Genomic DNA, 18,660 nt, shown 5'->3' with positions numbered 1-18,660 from the left:
CTTTTGCCTTTTCTTTTTAGCTGCAGCTGTTTTTTGTGGAAACGGGGACTGCTTGGTCGCTCACACGAATTGAATCGTAATGTCCTGAGTGCGGGTTGGCTTTATCTGTCTATTACATCAGAACAGACAGCTAGAGTGGCCAGGAAGCTTTGAAGTGCTGTGAAAGCTTTTATAAATTTGAACGCTCTTACACACGTTACCATTTAGACAAAAAAAATGTATTTGAGGTGATTGACACACATGTCGGGTTTTCACATCTGTGCTTTTCCACGGTGAAATAACCACATTTACCATCCCAGGCAAATATTCCAGAGAAATTCGTCATGCTATATTTCAGGAGCTTAGTCATATTCCTGCACACGGCTCCCGTTTAATTAGAGAACTGTATCACACATCTGAACTCACCATATCCTCCCCGCCAGGTGACTCAAGATGAAAGACGAACCACTTTATAAAATAACATTTTCAGCGATTTGACAGACATTTTCAAGGGATGCATTAGCCATTAGCCACAGCAGTTAAGCACACACACTCCACTCTACACTGTCAGCGCAAGCTTTGTTATTGAACCCCGTAGTTCAACACTCCAATCAGCTACATTTAAATTTGAGTATATAATTAAAACAAAATATAATAATAATAGTAATTTACACAGTTCAAAAGTTTGACATCAGATGGGGAAAAAAAATGAAAAAAGAAATTAATACTTTTGTTCAGCAAGCATGCATCAGAAGTGACAGAAAATACTTTCTTTGGTAGCAAATCAGAATGATTTATGAAGAATCATGTGACACTGAAGACTGGAGTAATGATGCTGAAAATTCAGCTTTGTCATTACACTGGAGTAAATTACATTACATCAAAATATATTCAAATAGAAAAGTTATTTTAAATTGTAATTATATTTCACAATTCTATTGTATTTTTGCTGTATTTTTGATCAAATAAATTAAGTCTTGTTGATTATAAGAGAAAATTGTTAAAAAATGTTAAAGGACCCAAATTTTGAAAAGATGTGTGTGTGTATATATACTTCTTCCTCTAACTCCTTTTCTTTATTATAATGATTTGTATTAAAGGGATTTTCAACATTTCTATTGCACACTCGAGTTAAGTAGGCTAATTATCTCATGCCAGGCTTTTGACTGGTGCCCAGGAGTGAATGATGGTTTGTAGTGGCAGGTTTGGGTGTTGTTGTTTTTTTACTAAGAATAAACAGAGGCGTCAATGAGTTTGAGTTTGAAGTTCCGTGTAAGGAAAAAAAAAAGAAGAAAAAACGGTGCAACAGTGCAAATGGAAATTTTAGAAAGCGAAATGTATATTGTGCAATTTCAATCTGTCAAACAACAAAATAAACTTGTTACTACCAAGAAAGTGTCTATACACAATGCATCCTCCAGCCTAGGGTGAAGTTAGTGAGTACAAAAACAATGAATTGGAACAAATGTGTAATTTACTGGAAAACTATGCTAGTGAGGCTCTTTGGTGCGGCAGATTTTTGAGCAGCCTCCGGAGTTGTAGATGGGCGCCGCCGGTGTGGAAGTGGATACATTCCTAGAAAACAAAGTGCTTGAATTTTAGGAAGCTCCATGTCGTTTGCCAGACCCCCTTTAATACCGTATTGTTCTGAATATAAGACTACTCTGATTATAAGATGCTTCCCCTCCCCCCTTTTTCAAGATGTATCTTTTGGAAAATGGCTTCTATAATTCAGCCCATCTAAATTATAGTGAAAACCATGAAGCCTACCAAAATGTAATTAACAGTAGAAGTGAAATCTTTGAAATCTAGTTGACTTACGTTTTACAATCACGTACAGGGAAGTTTGGTCCCATCAGCGAGGCACGCAAACATGAAAGTCACGTGGCTCTTAGACTTGACTGTTTGTTTTTTTAAGACTGTCTTTTTGTGTTCGCGATCTTCTAACATTACACTGCACTGACACACTGTATTTCTTGGGATACTCGTTTTACACGTATTTGGTGTCTATTGTTGTGGGTGTATTAATGACATAGAAAAAACAGGTTCGTCTTATATTCAGGGTCTATACTTTTACAAGTATCTCTAAGAAAAAAACTTGTCTTTTATTCGGAACAATACGGCAATATCCATAACTCAAATATTGTAGTACAGCTGTATGAATGTAGTAAATGTAAAACCTGTTTAAAAGTCAGTGGTCCGTTATGCTCTGTTTATTGTGGGAGATTTTTTTTTAACAATAGCAGCAGCTTCTCCATTGCTATATTTGGCAAACTATTGCAAAATACTTGCAACGCTCTTACACTGCATTCACACGCGGCGCCGACGCTTGACGGACGGTAGGGCTGCTCGATTATGGAAAAAATCATAATCACGATTATTTTGGTCAGTATTGAAATCACGATTATTTCACATGATTTTGGGAACGTGTTGCATTTATTAAAAAGATTTATTTCTTAAGAAACAATTCTTAAAAAATCTAAATTTTAACATTTATTGTACTTTATTTAGTGTACTGCTTTTATTATTGCTTGACAATTTCAATTTAATTCTTGTGGTTTTATCCCGATCTTGATTCAATTTGGATACATAATTAGGTAGGCTACAGTAGATGTTAATTTTTCTCAAGAAAGAAAATCGCACCTAATGCTGTAAACATAGACTACAGAGAGCCCTGTCAGCTGGTATTATTAAAGGTTAAAAATAACTCCTCAAATTAAATATAGGCCTAATGCGTTTTTTATTACAACAACTTTAGAATATTTTAATGATATAAGTAAAAAATATAATAAATATGTAATATAGTGCACATATTTAGCAAAATACTAATTTATACTAATACTAAATGTATTATAAAATACTATTTTTTTCTAACCAACTTACGTGCTATGGTTATTAAATGGCTTTCCTGAGGTAAATGTAACGTTATGTTACATGTAGTCGACTCCAGCTATTTTATTGACCTCTTTCCGCGGTTGAAAAACACTGATTGGTCGATATTACAGTATGTATGAGGCATAAACATTTCGGTAAGTTGTAGGGGATGTGCGCGTGTCATTCAGAACACAAGACAAAATAAGAGTGTTCTTGCAAAACAGAACATGGCAAAATAATCATTTTTACTCGATTGTACTATTTTGGTGATCGTTGGAAGCCGAAATCGAAGTTCAATTAATTGCACAGCCCTAACGGACGGTGTGTCTGCTCCCCTCTGGGATACCCTTTGTTTAACATAATTTTCAATCAATTTTACCTGTCTGTCAGCACATTGTACTGAATATCACACTTGTCTGAGTTAGCAGTCATTTCTGCAACACAGTTCTCAGCTTGTTTTGAATGTGTAGCCAACATAAAGGATATGAGGCACATTTACACTGCACAACAGAAATAATTGTAATGTTAGTTTTTTTTTTCATTTAATAATCATGATTTCAATATCAAGGGAAGTAACCATTGATCACACACTACCAAATGAGCAGGTGTCCTCATCTCTTACGTTCTATGATGCATAGGATTAGTTCAGTCTATAGTCTCACATAGCCAGATCTATATTGTCTCAAATATACTTAATAATCAAACCATCGTAACAGTATAATTTCAATTACCTCATCTATCGACATTCTGTCTGTAAATTGCAGAGCTGAGCTTGTGCAAACATATCCACATCACTATAATCAGATGCTTTCTTAACTGCTGCTTTCTCACCATTGTCATTTTTGTTGTTTATTTTATTGAGAGGAAAGCGTGCAGCACATATTTACATATTCATCTAAACGTCATTCTCAGCAGCATGGAAGTTAACAGTATATCGCTGCAAAGGTATTTCCAACTACTTTTTACTTCCAAGCAAAGGACCATAAATGTGTCAAAGTAGCCAGAGCAACTTTTTTCTATTTACTGTTATGACGAATGTCACACGGGCAAGTGGCGTATGTACTTACTTTATTTTATTTATAAAGCACTTTACAAATGCACCTGCAGACCAAAGTGCTGTACAATCAGCAGCATAAAAACAAACCACACATAAAAACAACATGCAACTTACTAATACAGATACTAAGCCCAACCTCTCAAAAGCTAAAGACAAGAAATAACTTTTAACACGAGCTTTAAATACATTTAAAGAAGTGATCTCTCTTCGTTCAAGAGGAAGACTATTCCAAAGCCTCAGACCCGCAACAGCAAAGGCCTGATCACCTTTTAACTTTAAATGAGACAGAGGGACAGAAAGCAATAACTTATTATTTGATCTTAAAGACCTAGGGACTTGATGAAGAGCAGTAAGCTCAGATACATAAGCAGGAGCTATCCCATGCACTGCTTTAAAAACATACAGCAGAGTTTTATATTTTATCCTGAAATCCACTGGTGAGAGAAGCTAAAGAAATGTGATGACTTTTCTTAGCACCCACCAGCAGCCGAGCCACCACATTCTGAACTCATTGCAAGCGTGATATAGTGGTCTGACATGACCCTACATACAAAACATTGCAATAGTCAAGGTGAGACAGAACAAAGGCATTAATAACCTTTTCTAAATCTTTTCTCAACAGAATAGGCTTTAATTGTTCAATAGTCCTAATCTGGAAAAAGCAACTCTTAACCACGGCATTAATCTGCTTATCAAATTTCAGCTCTGGGTCAAACACAACACCTACATTACTTGGTCATGGCAATAGTCTGACCATGTGCCAAAATATGTTGCAATATCGAAGCATCCTCTGGCAGGGCCAAAAAGCATAATCTCAGTTTTACTTTGCTTTAACTGAACCAAATTATGGGTCATACAGCTCTTGCGCAATTTCCTGTGAAAACCATCCACCGTCTAAAATATAAACACTTTTAGCTTACAATAGTGAATAAAGGTAAGATAAAAACATGTTTTGGAAGAAGAATTGATGATGTATCGACTCAATATTTAAATTTAGTTAATTTTGAACAAAAATTAAGTATAAAAAAAAATTAAGTACAAATTGGCTGTACAAGTCATTTCAAGTCTTTTTTTTAAAATATAAATCTTGCCTAGTTGAATCTTGTTTAACTTAAATGAAGGTATTGATCATATTTTTTACTGTGATAGAGGATGCATTTTTGTGTCCATCACCAGATCACTTTTGAAGATCTTGTGTGGAATCTCTTGTTTACCTGTTCAGATTATCTGTTGCCCTCCGCCTGCATCTCTGTGGCTTCCTTTCTGGCTGAAATAGGTGGCTTTATTATGTTTCTTCATCACTTGCAGTCTTTCAGTCTCTGTATAAGAGAGAGAGACAGGTTGGGACCCCGGCAGTAATATGTAACGGGGGAAGGGGGTCTTATCGTCTTTCAGTTGGAGTGGAATAATGAAAAGAGAACTTTGTTTTTAATTAAAGCGGGACCTTTGGGCATGATTAAGGGGCTAGTGATTAATCACCTCTCTGGTCCACTGAAGAGGCTGTGCAGGTCGGGCCCAAAGCCTGTGAATGGGAATGATTTACCCATGAACCCCCCAGAGAGAGACCCGTGTTTAGATAGCGGCACAGAGGGACACTTCGATGTTGCTTTACATACGGATATGAACCTGTTTAATATTTTTGGAGTTGATTTCCACAATTGAAAGGTCAGCAGTGTAATATGAGTGCGTGTCGAATGCAGTCAGATTCGGCACCGGTGGTGGGAATGGTAATATATCATGTTGAGTTTAGTGGCAAAGCAGAACAGCTGACTCCAGTTTAACATCCATTGTTATGTTCAAGAGTAATATCTTCATTTGAAGCTATAAGCCTTACCTGCCTATTGCAGATTTTCAATTATATATCTTAGCAATATTTCAGGGAATATTATAGGTTCGGTAAAAGCTCAATCGACAGCGTTTGTGGCATAATGTTTTTCTTCAGAAATTTCCACTTGTCACAAAATCAAAAATCAAGGTTACACTGAGGCACTTACAATGGAAGTGAATGGGGCCAATTTCTTAACATTAAAATACTTACTGTTTAAGTAGTATAGTCAAAGATATAAATGTATTAACATGGTATATGTGTGAAAATATAATTTGTTAAAGGGTTTAGCCCGTAAGACCTCTATTCATCTTCGGAACACAGTTTAAGATATTTTAGATTTAGTCCGAGAGCTTTCTGTCCCTCCATTGAAAATGTATGTACGGTATACTGTCCTTGTCCAGAAAGGAAATAAAGACATCATCAAAGTAGTCCATATGACCATCAGTGGGTTAGTTAGAATGTTTTGAAGCATCAAATACAGTTTGGTCCAAAGATAACAAAAACTACGACTTTATTCAGCATTGTATTCTCGTCCGGTTCTGTTGTCAATCCGCGTTCACGAGTCCGCAGTGACGCTGTTGACGTAAAACGCTGCTGACATGTTATCTGGTGCGTCCGTGTATTCGGGTTCAAATAAATATGGCTGGGCAAAAAAATGCAAGTCTTCCTCTGTGTCAAAATCCTTAGACATGTTTGCGAAGATTGTTTTGTTTACAGCGTGCATCTCCCTCAGACTGTAAACGAAGCTCTTTCGCACCAGATAACACGGACGCAGCGTCTTACGTCATCAGCGTCACTGAACGCGGATCGACAACAGAACCGGAAGACAATACAATGCTGAATAAAGTCGTAGTTTTTGTTATTTTTGGACCAAAATGTATTTTCGATGCTTCAAAACATTCTAACTAACCCACTGATGTCACATGGACTATTTTGATGATGTCTTTATTTCCTTTCTGGACAAGGACAGTATACCGTACATACATTTTCAATGGAGGGACAGAAAGCTCTCGGACTAAGGCTGAATCCCAATTCTCTGTCTTACCCCTTCCCCTTACCCCTTCCTAATGTGGCCGAGAGAGCTCAACGCGCTGCAACTGAAGAAAACGCATGCAAATAGAAGAAAACACATGCAAATAGAAAACAACGTGTGCAAATAGAAAAAAACACATGCAAATAAAATAAAACGCATGCAAATAGAAAAAAACGCATGCAAATAGAAAAAAACGCGTGCAAATAAAAAAACACCTGCAAATTAAGAAAACATCTTCATCAGTTTCACAACACACGTGTGCTCCAAATACTCACAACACCACCAAATACATAAACGCGCTGCAAATAACACAGAACACAACGGAAATGTTTCCAGGGGAACCAAATAAGTGACGAACCCGGCTGGGACGTGCCGGCATAGATATCCATAAATCTATGCGTGCTGGTGCTTACAGCTTAAAACTATACTTTATTTATTTGTTTATTTATTTATTTGTTTGTGCAAAACATACAGAGATTACATTTTTTATGACATACAACTTGTATACAATGTACAAAATGTATTAACAATATGTTCAATGTCATCAGAATACAAATGAGAAAAGAACAATGAGCTGGAAACTAAAATAAATAAATAAAAAAGATAAAGAAGAAAAACATGAAGGAAAGATATTTATCTATACACCAGTGTACAAATTGTTTCATGTTATTACATTTTCATAAAGAAAAGTTTCGTAAGAAATGTTAGGTAATGTAGGGTCCAAAATTTTAAAGTTGAGACAGATATATAACGCATATTTTAAAAGCTTTTTTTGTAAACTAAAAATAAAAATGTATTTGCATCCGTTATGTTAACAGCATTATATTTCTGTCGTAAGACCAGCTGATGGACACCGTGCTGCGTTGTCATGGGAACATCCCACGTTGTCTTTAGTTGCTCCCTTCATCAAGTGCGCTCCACACGGCTGCCTAACAGCACACTAGAGCCTTGCTCACTCCAAAAGGGCTCTAATATCTGCCCTTCGAAGGGAGTATGGCATAGGGAAGCTCACGAGCAATAAACACGTCTCGGCCGGGTTCGTCACTTATTTGGTTCCCCTGGAAACATTTCCGTTGTGGTCTGTGTTATTTGCAGCGCGTTTTCTGTATTTGGTTGTGTTGTGAGCTTTTGCAGCGCGTTTCCTTATTTGGAGCACACGTGTGTTGTGAAACTGATGAAGATGTTTTTTTAATTTGCAGGTGTTTTTTTCTATTTGCACGCGTGTTTTTCTATTTGCATGTGTTTTTTTCTATTTGCATGCGTTTTTTTCTATTTGCACGCGTTTTTCTCTATTTGCATGTGTTTGCTTCAGTTGCAGCGCGTTGAGCTGTCTCGGCCACCGTACCTTCCCCTTAATTTTGCACGTTCACGTGAGAGTAAGGGCTATCCCAATTCTCATTTTGATCTAGGGGTAGGGCTAAGGGGAAGGGGTATATACCCCTTGAAACCAAGAATTTTCACGAGCTTACTTGAAACCAAGGGGTACCCAGAATGCACTGCGCAACCGGCAACAATTGCGGGCATATCATCCAGAGAGTCCCATAAATTTAAGTATTTTCGGCTTAAATGATTGATTAAAAATTAATGACAGTCTTGTTTTGTGTTCTACACAGTTATGTACATATATATTTGCAACTATGTTGTTTATTGAAACGTTTTTAACGTTTTTTAAAAATCGCTAGTTTGCTACGCTAGGCTATGCTAACGTTACATTGCTGATTTGCACAATCAGTCCCACATTTCGAGATCACCCAAAATGTCCGGGATTCCGCTTTTACTTTCTACAGTCGCCATTCATTATGTGTACATTATTTGACACTGACACGTAGTTAAGTTACGTGCCAGCTTTTCAGGTGATGCATTCAGCTTCAAACGGATCCCGAACGAGACGAAAACACAGGAATATTAGCAATGCTAAAATGCACATCAACATATCACTTCTTTAGCGTTCATGTACGTCAGGAAAAAAACATCGTGTCGATTTATTTTGATTAATATGTGCGAGTTTTGAGACGGTGAAAGGCAGAGAGAGAGTGCGCGCGCGCGCGCGACCGGGGCTCCCTCTCTCTCTCTCTGCTCGTTCAGGTAAACATGCGCCCTGTCACAAGCGCAGCAGTTCATCTAGATTTCTCTTCTCCCTTGATTTCTGCGATTTGTTGTAGACAATAAACACACTTGCAGACGGCATCTTGGAAGTTTGTGATAAACACTTGTCGCCCCTGGTGACACAGACGCCAGTTAATGACGATGTATGACGTAACCAAGTGGCGTCTCATTTCTTAGGGGTATGTTTTCACCCCTAGCGCTTACCACTCGGTTTCGAGGGACAAGGGCTAGGGGTAAGACGAAGGGCTAGGGGTAGGGGAAGGGGTAAGACAGAGAATTGGGATTCAGCCTAAATCTAAAATATCTTAAACTGTGTTCCGAAGATGAACGGAGGTCTTACGGGCTTGGAACGACATGAGGGAGAGTCATTAATGACATAATTTTCATTTTTGGGTGAACTAACCCTTTAAGCTTTTCTATGTGAAATGATATGCAAGTGTACAACTTTTTTGACAAGCCTTGAAAAATGACTATAAAAATGATTTAAATAACAATTCATAGGTGCTTTTAGAAAATTATAAGCTTCACATTTCTGCTTTAAATCCTGAAAAACTGGCCCATTTTACTTTCATTGTAAGTGCCTCATCATAACCTCAATTTTAGTTTTTTTTAAAGAAAATGATGGACAAGTCTTTTTTTGTGGTAATCAACATTATGCCATAAATGCTCTAGATTGAGTTTAACTTGTGTTGAACCCTGAATATTAATTTCAGGCCCACTAAAAAAACGTGCACACACACATACACATACACATACACACACAGAGAGAGAGAGGAAAGATTCACTATCTCACTAATGACCCAGGCCCCAAACTAAGCTAATTCGTAATCCTGAATGTATAATGGCTTTGCAATGAGCTTAAATGAGCATATCATGTCCTTGACGTGGCCTTGGCATTCAGCAGAACAGGAAAAAGAGGAATAGAAGGAATCATGATTTTCATAAGTGCTTATTTCGCAGGCAGCTGCATTTCTCTTTCATCTTGACTCATTTTGTCTTGCTTTCTCCCTCTCTCTCTTTCTCCTGTCCTTCTCCTATTTGTACATTTGTCAACAACCAGCTAGAAACAGCGGTGCAAATATCCACGCTTATTTACCATAATCTGATTGTTAAATGGCGGGTATTTGAAGAATGCAGCTGCCCCCCCCTGTCGGTAAGATCTTATCACAGTAGTAAATATCACAAAGACACAATCCTTTTTCCACTACACACTTATTCACCTGAGACTGTAGGCTCCTTGATTGTAAAGTCATGTGCTGCATACTAAAAACAAACTAACAAACGAACACGATATCCCTCCGCCTTCACCACAGAGGTTTGGTACCCGCAGCTGTTGTTGCTGTGGCGAGTAAACCGTCTGCATTTTTTTAAGGTGAATTAATGGAAGTAAATCTCCGTGCCTCTTTCCTCCCTGAATCTCATCCGTGTAGAAATCCAAGCCAATGTTGCTGGCAAGGTCAGGGCTCAGAGCTAGTCCAAGACCTAATCTACAAAGCATACCCATTTCGGATGAGCCGCTCCGTTTCTCCATCCAAGGGATCCAAGAGGAAGAAAAAGATTTCTCTTTTTCACATGACCTTGGAGGACTACTTTTATTTTTTTGCCTCTATTGTTATAATATTAACCCTCTGATTGCTGATGAAGCTTTTTTTATTCTCTAGAGCAGCAGATGGTGGTAGTGACACTGTTATTGGTCGACATTGTTTAGGGTTCTCTGAGAGATCACCTCGTGAAGAGGACATTAATCAATGCAGCCGTAACCAAGCGCTCTGATCTTTGAAAAGGTCACCTGATTGGCTGCATGCTTGGTGACAATCAGAGTGTCAGATCGGCCAAGAGCGCATTTATTCACTGAGATAAGAGGGCCAATTGCACTGAAACTGTCAGGAAACATCCAGGCTGCATTTTACTCCAAAATCAACAAAACTACAAATTATATGTTGCATAAAGAAAAAGCAGCCTGTTTTTTGGACCAAGATTTTTCGTTTTTTTTGCATGTGACATTTCATGACATTTAAGCATGACATTTATTTATTTAAATGTATTATTATTTTTTCAGTACAGTTGCATTTATCTGTAGCTTTCAGGGTTTTGTTAATCATCTGTTTGTTTGTTTTTTGCCAATTGCCATATTATATACATTTGTATTGTTTTTGGCAAACGGTATTCTTTAAATGTTTGATTTGTTTAAAGAATTTTGAGAGAGTATAGGATCTTTTCCCCATTGTTTATCTATTGTGCAACCTTTTGATTGATGGTTTAAGTCTCAATGGAAAAATAGAGTTTTTAACCATGTCCAATCTTTTTTTTTTTTTTTTACCACTGAAGAGTAACATTTGTCTACTGCTATAAACATAATGGTATATATATCACTTTTTGGTTCCTTTTTGAATTTATGTTGTGATAACCCATTGACATATAAAGAGGTTAATCTGTAATTTATCATTTATAATTGCCCATGGTTGTATAGACATTACATCACAACTCTGAAATTGCTGCTAAAATCTGTCGTGGACTCCACGCACCACATGGTTAAAATGATCACAGCATGAGGGGGAGGGGGGGGAGAACTATGTTTTCATAATGTTGTGAAATTTGTTTCTTTATCCATTTAATGAATAAGTGGATACCTATCTCGAGACTGTGAGGGAGTCATGATTCACTTCAGACGGGTTCATTGTGTTCGTTATGTTGCCTATTGATTACTGTTAGTGTGGGCAGTGAGTACACTCAACACACCCGGCCTCAATCAGGAGCAATAGATAAATGCTTATTTCCGCTTTCATTTCTCATTACTGAAAGCCTCATACTTTCTTTTTTTATCTTAAATTTTAAAATCTTTTTGCAGGGTTTGTGTTTTTGGTGGCTAGGTATTCACTGAAATTTCAGCTATCTAAATATTTCAGCTGAAACAGATTTCGGGTTCGGCCTGAAATGGTTTTGGAGGGCCGAAATCAGTGACTGAAACAGGTGTTTAATTAGCGCTTCTCCAATGGCATGTTTTGACTTTTCTCAGCGTGTATTTTGTGCACACAACGTGGATAAGCTACAACAGTTAAACATGTCAGCTCTGTGGTCACTAGCTCTGCATTGACAATAGTAATTTCTCGATTTTAATCATTAATGATAAGGTTTCTTAAAACAAATCTTTTAAAAAAGCAGCCTATTTTTACAAACAATTTTGCATGTGACATTTAATGACATTTAAGCATGACATTTTTATGTATTCTGAATTTATTATTATTTTTATTACAGTTACATTTATCTGTTGCTATCAGTTTTTGTTGATCGTCTGTTTTATTTATTTTTTTAAAATAGAAAAAGGTATTCTTTAAATGTTTGATTTGTTCAAATAAATTTAAGAGTATAGTATCTTTTCCCTATTGTTTATCTATTGTGCAACTCTTTTCTTCATGATTGTCTCGCAGTTAAAATTGTTTTCCTTCTGTTGATGAATGAACAAAACTTCACTAAACATTTGTGATGTTCCATCCAATAATTGCAAGAAGCTTTGTTACTTTTAATATGAAGCAAAGTCCCAACTTTCGATTTGGAGACATTAAAGCTGCAGTCCGTAGCTTTTTTTGGGTTAAAAATGATCCAAAAAGAAAATACATAACCAGCCAGTGTTCAAAACTCTCTGCTTGCCTTAGCTCGATTCAAAACGGTAAGCTTGAAATAATGTTTTTAATTCCAGTGGTACTGGTGGATTTTCGCGGGAGATTCGAACATGTCTTTTGCGTCATTACATCACATCTGTACACATAAAGAAGAGTCTCGGCTAGTATATGCTATATTGCGTGTGAGGATGTTGGAGGTGGAGATTTATAGCCTTTTCTCACAGCACTTGATATAATTAAACTTATCAATTTGATGGCGGATCCAGAAAGGTTCAAACGACAATCGCAGTGACAACAGATTCACCCGCTGTAAAATTCAAAAGACTTCGTTCGGACTTCGAAGTGGCTACAGAAAAAAAGAGACTGCAACCGGACCCATGCGAAAACAATGTTAAATATCGGAAGGTCATTACATGTAGTCACGCAATGCTGACGTTGTTAACATTAACAATTTGAGAACAAAGTATAATTTGCACGGTTTTGCGTGATATGATAACTTATAAGCGATTGTTAGATTTAACCAGCGCGATTTACTGCAATGTCAGAACCAGAACAAAAGTTTCTTACTAGTTCAGATGACATTTTCCGGTGAAAATTATTATGTTGGTCATATTTCCAAAAAGAATAATCTGTGATTCTGAATGCCAGTATCCACACCGGCGCGGTGACTGACAGCTGCACACTCTCCTCAAACATTGTGTTCCTCCGCGCTGTGCCGTGTCGAGGGTGTTGAAGCACAACTCATGTAAAGTTGATAATTCCGCGAATGACTGCAATTGCAGATTTCGAACAGAGATGGCGACAAAGGAAAAACTGCGGACTGCAGCTTTAAATAGTAAACGTATAAACGAATAAACGTCGTTTTTAATACGGCGTGACGGATCACTTTACTTATCCTGTTAGTGTATGTTTGAATACATCTGTCATGAAAACAAGTTATTACAGTTTATTGTCATTTAAATGATTATATTTCACCAACTGGAGCAGAATTTTTTTTGTTAAAAAGTTTATATAAAATCTGCCTTTTTAAATGCTGATTATTAAATAAGCTTAATTAATTAATTGATTATTTATTTTCAATTTCGGTTTGCATTGCCTTCCTTGTGATTCTAACATTAAAGTGCCCCTATTATGCTATTTTAAAGTTTCCTAATGTTGTTTTGGAGTCTCCTACAACAGGTTTACATGCATCAAAGGTCAAACTGTTTAATTTCTTCATAATATACATTTGCACATCACCACATTTTCAATGATTCTCAAACGACTCGTCAGATGAATCAATAAATCCCTCCTTTCCGTGAGCTACTCTGCTCTGATTGGCCAGACAGCTCAGTCTGTTGTGATTGGTTTGCTGCGTACAGCATGCGCGTCGAAAACAAAAATGCCCATTGCCATTACAACGTCAGCTCTGCTTGTCCTGAGGCTTCCCACACCGTAAACTAAAGACAGTAACAAACAATGACGATGATTTTACCATATCAATGCGAGCGCGAGTCCGATGATGAAATATTGGAAGAACTAATTACAGGTCCTTCTCAAAAAATTAGCATATTGTGATAGTTCATTATTTTCCATAATGTAATGATAAAAATTTAACTTTCATATATTTTAGATTCATTGCACACCAACTGAAATATTTCAGGTCTTTTATTGTTTTAATACTGAAGATTTTGGCATACAGCTCATGAAAACCCAAAATTCCTGTCTCAAAAAATTAGCATATCATGAAAAGGGTCTCTAAACGAGCTATTAACCTAATCATCTGAATCAACTAATTAACTCTAAACACCTGCAAAAGATTCCTGAGGCTTTTAAAAACTCCCAGCCTGTTTCATAACTCAAAACCGCAATCATGGGTAAGACTGCCGACCTGACTGCTGTCCAGAAGGCCATCATTGACACCCACAAGCAAGAGGGTAAGACAGAAAGAAATTTCTGAACAAATAGGCTGTTCCCAGAGTGCCTGCACACCTCAGTGGGAAGTTGGGGGAAGGAAAAAGTGTGGCAAAAAACGCTGCACAACGAGAAGAGGTGACCGGACCCTGAGGAAGATTGTGGAGAAGGACCGATTCCAGACCTTGGGGGACCTGCGGAAGCAGTGGACTGAGTCTGGAGTAGAAACATCCAGAGCCACCGTGCACAGGCGTGTGCAGGAAATGGGCTACAGGTGCCGCATTCCCCAGGTCAAGCCACTTTTGAACCAGAAACAGCGGCAGAAGCGCCTGACCTGGGCTACAGAGAAGCAGCACTGGACTGTTGCTCAGTTTTGCATGTCATTCGGAAAGCATGGTGCCAGAGTCTGGAGGAAGACTGGGGAGAAGGAAATGCCAAAATGCCTGAAGTCCAGTGTCAAGTACCCACAGTCAGTGATGGTCTGGGGTGCCATGTCAGCTGCTGGTGTTGGTGCACTGTGTTTTATCAAGGGCAGGGTCAATGCAGCTAGCTATCAGGAGATTTTGGAGCACTTCATGCTTCCATCTGCTGAAAAGCTTTATGGAGATGAAGATTTCATTTTTCAGCACGACCTGGCACCTGCTCACAGTGCCAAAATCACTGGTAAATGGTTTACTGACCATGGTATTACTGTGCTCAATTGGCCTGCCAACTCTCCTGACCTGAACCCCATAGAGAATCTGTGGGATATTGTGAAGAGAAAGTTGAGAGACGCAAGACCCAACACTCGGGATGAGCTTAAGGCCGCTATCGAAGCATCCTGGGCCTCCATAACACCTCAGCAGTGCCACAGGCTGATTGCCTCCATGCCACGCCGCATTGAAGCAGTCATTTCTGCAAAAGGATTCCCGACCAAGTATTGACTATTGAGTGCATAACTGAACATAATTATTTGAAGGTTGACTTTTTTTTTTTGTATTAAAAACACTTTTTTAATTGGTCGGATGAAATATGCTAATATTTTGAGACAGGAATTTTGGGTTTTCATGAGCTGTATGCCAAAATCATCAGTATTAAAACAATAAAAGACCTGAAATATTTCAGTTGGTGTGCAATGAATCTAAAATATATGAAAGTTTAATTTTTATCATTACATTATGGAAAATAATGAACTTTATCACAATATGCTAATTTTTTTAAAAGGACCTGTATTCAACCCGAACCTCCATCACAAGGACGACTCGAGCAGGACGTTTCTCAGTGATGCATGTATGCAATGTACATTAGCCGAGCTCTAGAGTGAATGATCTGATGTAACATAAACGTTGGTAAAACAAATCTTTCCTCAAAGTAGTTCGAACGACAGACAATCTGCAATAATACACACAGATTTAGGTAATAGTGGCCCACAACTGATTAGCACACTGTAAAAAATGATTTGTTAGTTTGACTAAAAAAAGTAAGTTACCTGGTTGCCTTAAAATTTTGAGTTAATTGAAACTAAAAATGTGAGTTTTTACAACAAGTGATTTTGTTGTCCTAACTTAAGATTAAATATTGTATCAACTTATTCAAGCAATTAAAGGGATTAAGTTAACTTACAATTTTAAGTTCACTCAACTTAATCTTAACTACATATAGTTTGTTGTAACAATGAACTAAGAAGTTTACACGGTTGCCTTAAAATTATGAGTTAAATCAACTTCAACACAACTTAAAACAACAAAAGCTTTTTTGTTAAAAGAAATTATTCTGGAATAACAGCACAAATAAACCATAACTTTAACATTTATTATAACATTCACAAAAATATGAATTAATTGAATTGTCTGACAAGTATAAATTATAGTTATTAAATTATAATTGTATTATAGTATACATTAGTATGATATAATTAACTGCTGCTTGAATAAAAACATAAAAACACATTAAAGCAACAATACAAGCATGCTATAACTGTCAAGCATGTGCGAGAATAAACAAATGTCAGTGTGATGACATTAAAATCAGCTTGAATTAAGTGCAATAGAATTAAAAACCAAAACCCATTTAATGAACATGACGCATGAAAATCATTTTCTCAAAACAATATTTTATTTCTCAAACAGTATTAAAAGGGTTAGTTCACCCAAAAATGAAAATTGTCATTACTCGCGCTCATGTCGTTCTAAACCTGTAACATATTCATTCATCTTTGGAACACAAATTAAGATATTTTAATGAAATCTGAGAGCTTTTTGTCCATCCATTGACAGCCTATGCAACTATCACTTTCAAACCCCAGAAAGGTAATAAAGACATCATTGAAGTAATCCATGTGACTCCAGTGGATTAACCTCAAGTTTATGAAGCGATGTGAGTGCTCCATGAACTCTGGCCGAACATACCTCGCCACCACTTTTTGGAGTTCTTCAAATGTATATTTGACCTCCTTGGGGTAAGTGATGTTCAGAGCATAAAGAAGCCCCATTAGTATAGCAAAGGCATTTGACACGTCCGTTAAGCCATCAAGCATAATCACTTCCTCTAACACCACAGGCACATCAATTATTTCCTTTGGGAGGAGGTTTGCAGTGTTCGCCTCTGTGACCACCAAGAGTCCAACATTCATCCCCTTCACCACCTCTTCCTCATCAGTTGGCTAATAAGAGAACAAGGAAATTACTATGAATCACAAATTTACAAAGCCTTTGTAGGTTAACAACGAATGAGTTTTAAACAGAGGCTTGTTTCCATTAGAATAAGGGTATGTGAATAATCTATAGTACAATTAATGGTAAATGTTCTTTAATGTTTTAAATATATCAAACCAATAATGCTTTAATAAATGTAGGTCTTGGCCACGTCAGTTTAAATAGCTTAAAACTATTTCAGTTACTCCAAAGAACTTTACAGTCTACCTGGGGTAGACCCCTCCCCTGAAAAAAAGAAAAGGCATTGGCCTTATTAAAGGCATTATTAAAACAAACATGATATTTACATACCTCACAAATTTTGATGAACTTGGAGGGTTCCTCTTTGAGGAAGTAAGGAAGCCCACGAAGGACAACTGCTCTTCTACGTTGGTTTGAGCTCTGCAATGAATAACATTGTTTTAAAGGGTTAGTTCACCCAAAAATGAAAATGATGTCATTAATGACTCTCCCTCATGTCGCTCCAAGCCCGTCAGACCTCCGTTCATCTTCAGAACACAGTTTAAGATATTTTAGATTTAGTCCGAGAGCTTTCTGTCCCTCCATTGAAAATGTATGTACGGTATACTGTCCTTGTCCAGAAAGGAAATAAAGACATCATCAAAGTAGTCCATGTGACATCAGTGGGTTAGTTAGAATTTTTTGTAGCATCGAAAATACATTTTGGTCCAAAAATAACAAAAACTAGGACTTTATTCAGCATTGTATTGTCTTCCGGTTCTGTTGTGGATCCGCGTTCAGTAGGGGTGTAACGGTACACAAAAATCACGGTTCGGTACGTACCTCGGTTTTAAAGTCACGGTTCGGTACGTTTTCGATACAGCAAAAAGTAAGAAATGCCAGAGAATTTCCTATTTGTTAAAAGAAAAAATATTTTTTTAAATAAGTGTGAGTTTTCCTACATCTTGAAACTTTCAGGTCTATAAATGGGTGTCATCTTTGAAGGATGAACAAATAATGTTTTGGTCATCACATTAAAAATAACATTTAAATATATCAAGAGTTCAGATGCAAAAGCCATTTGAAATTTTCTTCTAGAATGATCATTTTTATCAAGCTTGTATATTTAAGTTCAGTAATTTCACTTAAATGGCAATGAAGATTACCTATTAATTGTCATTTGAGTGAAATTACTGAACTTAAATATACAAGCTTCATAAAAATTATCATTCTAGAAGAAAATTTCAAATGGCATTTAAAGGCTTTTGCATCTGAACTCTTCATATATTTATTTATATAATATTTGAGTTTTGAAGTGCTGGAAAAAGATGTGTGAAGTACTTGAAAGCATTTCACTATTCCAGCCAAACTGGTTACATTTAGTGTTACTATATTAAATCCATGGTGAATGTTGCTGGTCTGTGGACGTAAAGTATTACTAGTTCATTCACGGCACAATGTTTCTCCTGGTGTCCACGTCAGCGCTGTTTGATCTAATAGAGATCTACGGTTAATAACGGAGAAATGTGAATGCTTCTCACTAGATCTCGCAGCGATGTTATTACTTCAGTGGCGAATTCAAATGTTTTCTTTACTGGATCTCTTAGCGCTGTGTAGTTACAGTGTCGCTTGATCGA

At 37.1% G+C, this 18,660-nt stretch overlaps 1 protein-coding gene across 8 annotated transcripts in view; it reads left to right on the top strand.

The window, feature by feature from the left end:
* Nucleotides 1-18,660, top strand: part of nrxn2a (neurexin 2a) — a 452,348-nt gene that overhangs the window by 144,562 nt on the left and 289,126 nt on the right. The gene's annotated exons all lie outside the window — the stretch shown is intronic.

The sequence above is a fragment of the Rhinichthys klamathensis genome, unplaced genomic scaffold (genome assembly GCF_029890125.1).
Source record: "Rhinichthys klamathensis goyatoka isolate OS25496 unplaced genomic scaffold, OSU_Roscu_1.1 h1tg000191l_1, whole genome shotgun sequence".
NCBI classification, from domain to species: domain Eukaryota; kingdom Metazoa; phylum Chordata; class Actinopteri; order Cypriniformes; family Leuciscidae; genus Rhinichthys; species Rhinichthys klamathensis.
This window is presented reverse-complemented; position numbering and strand designations above follow the sequence as displayed.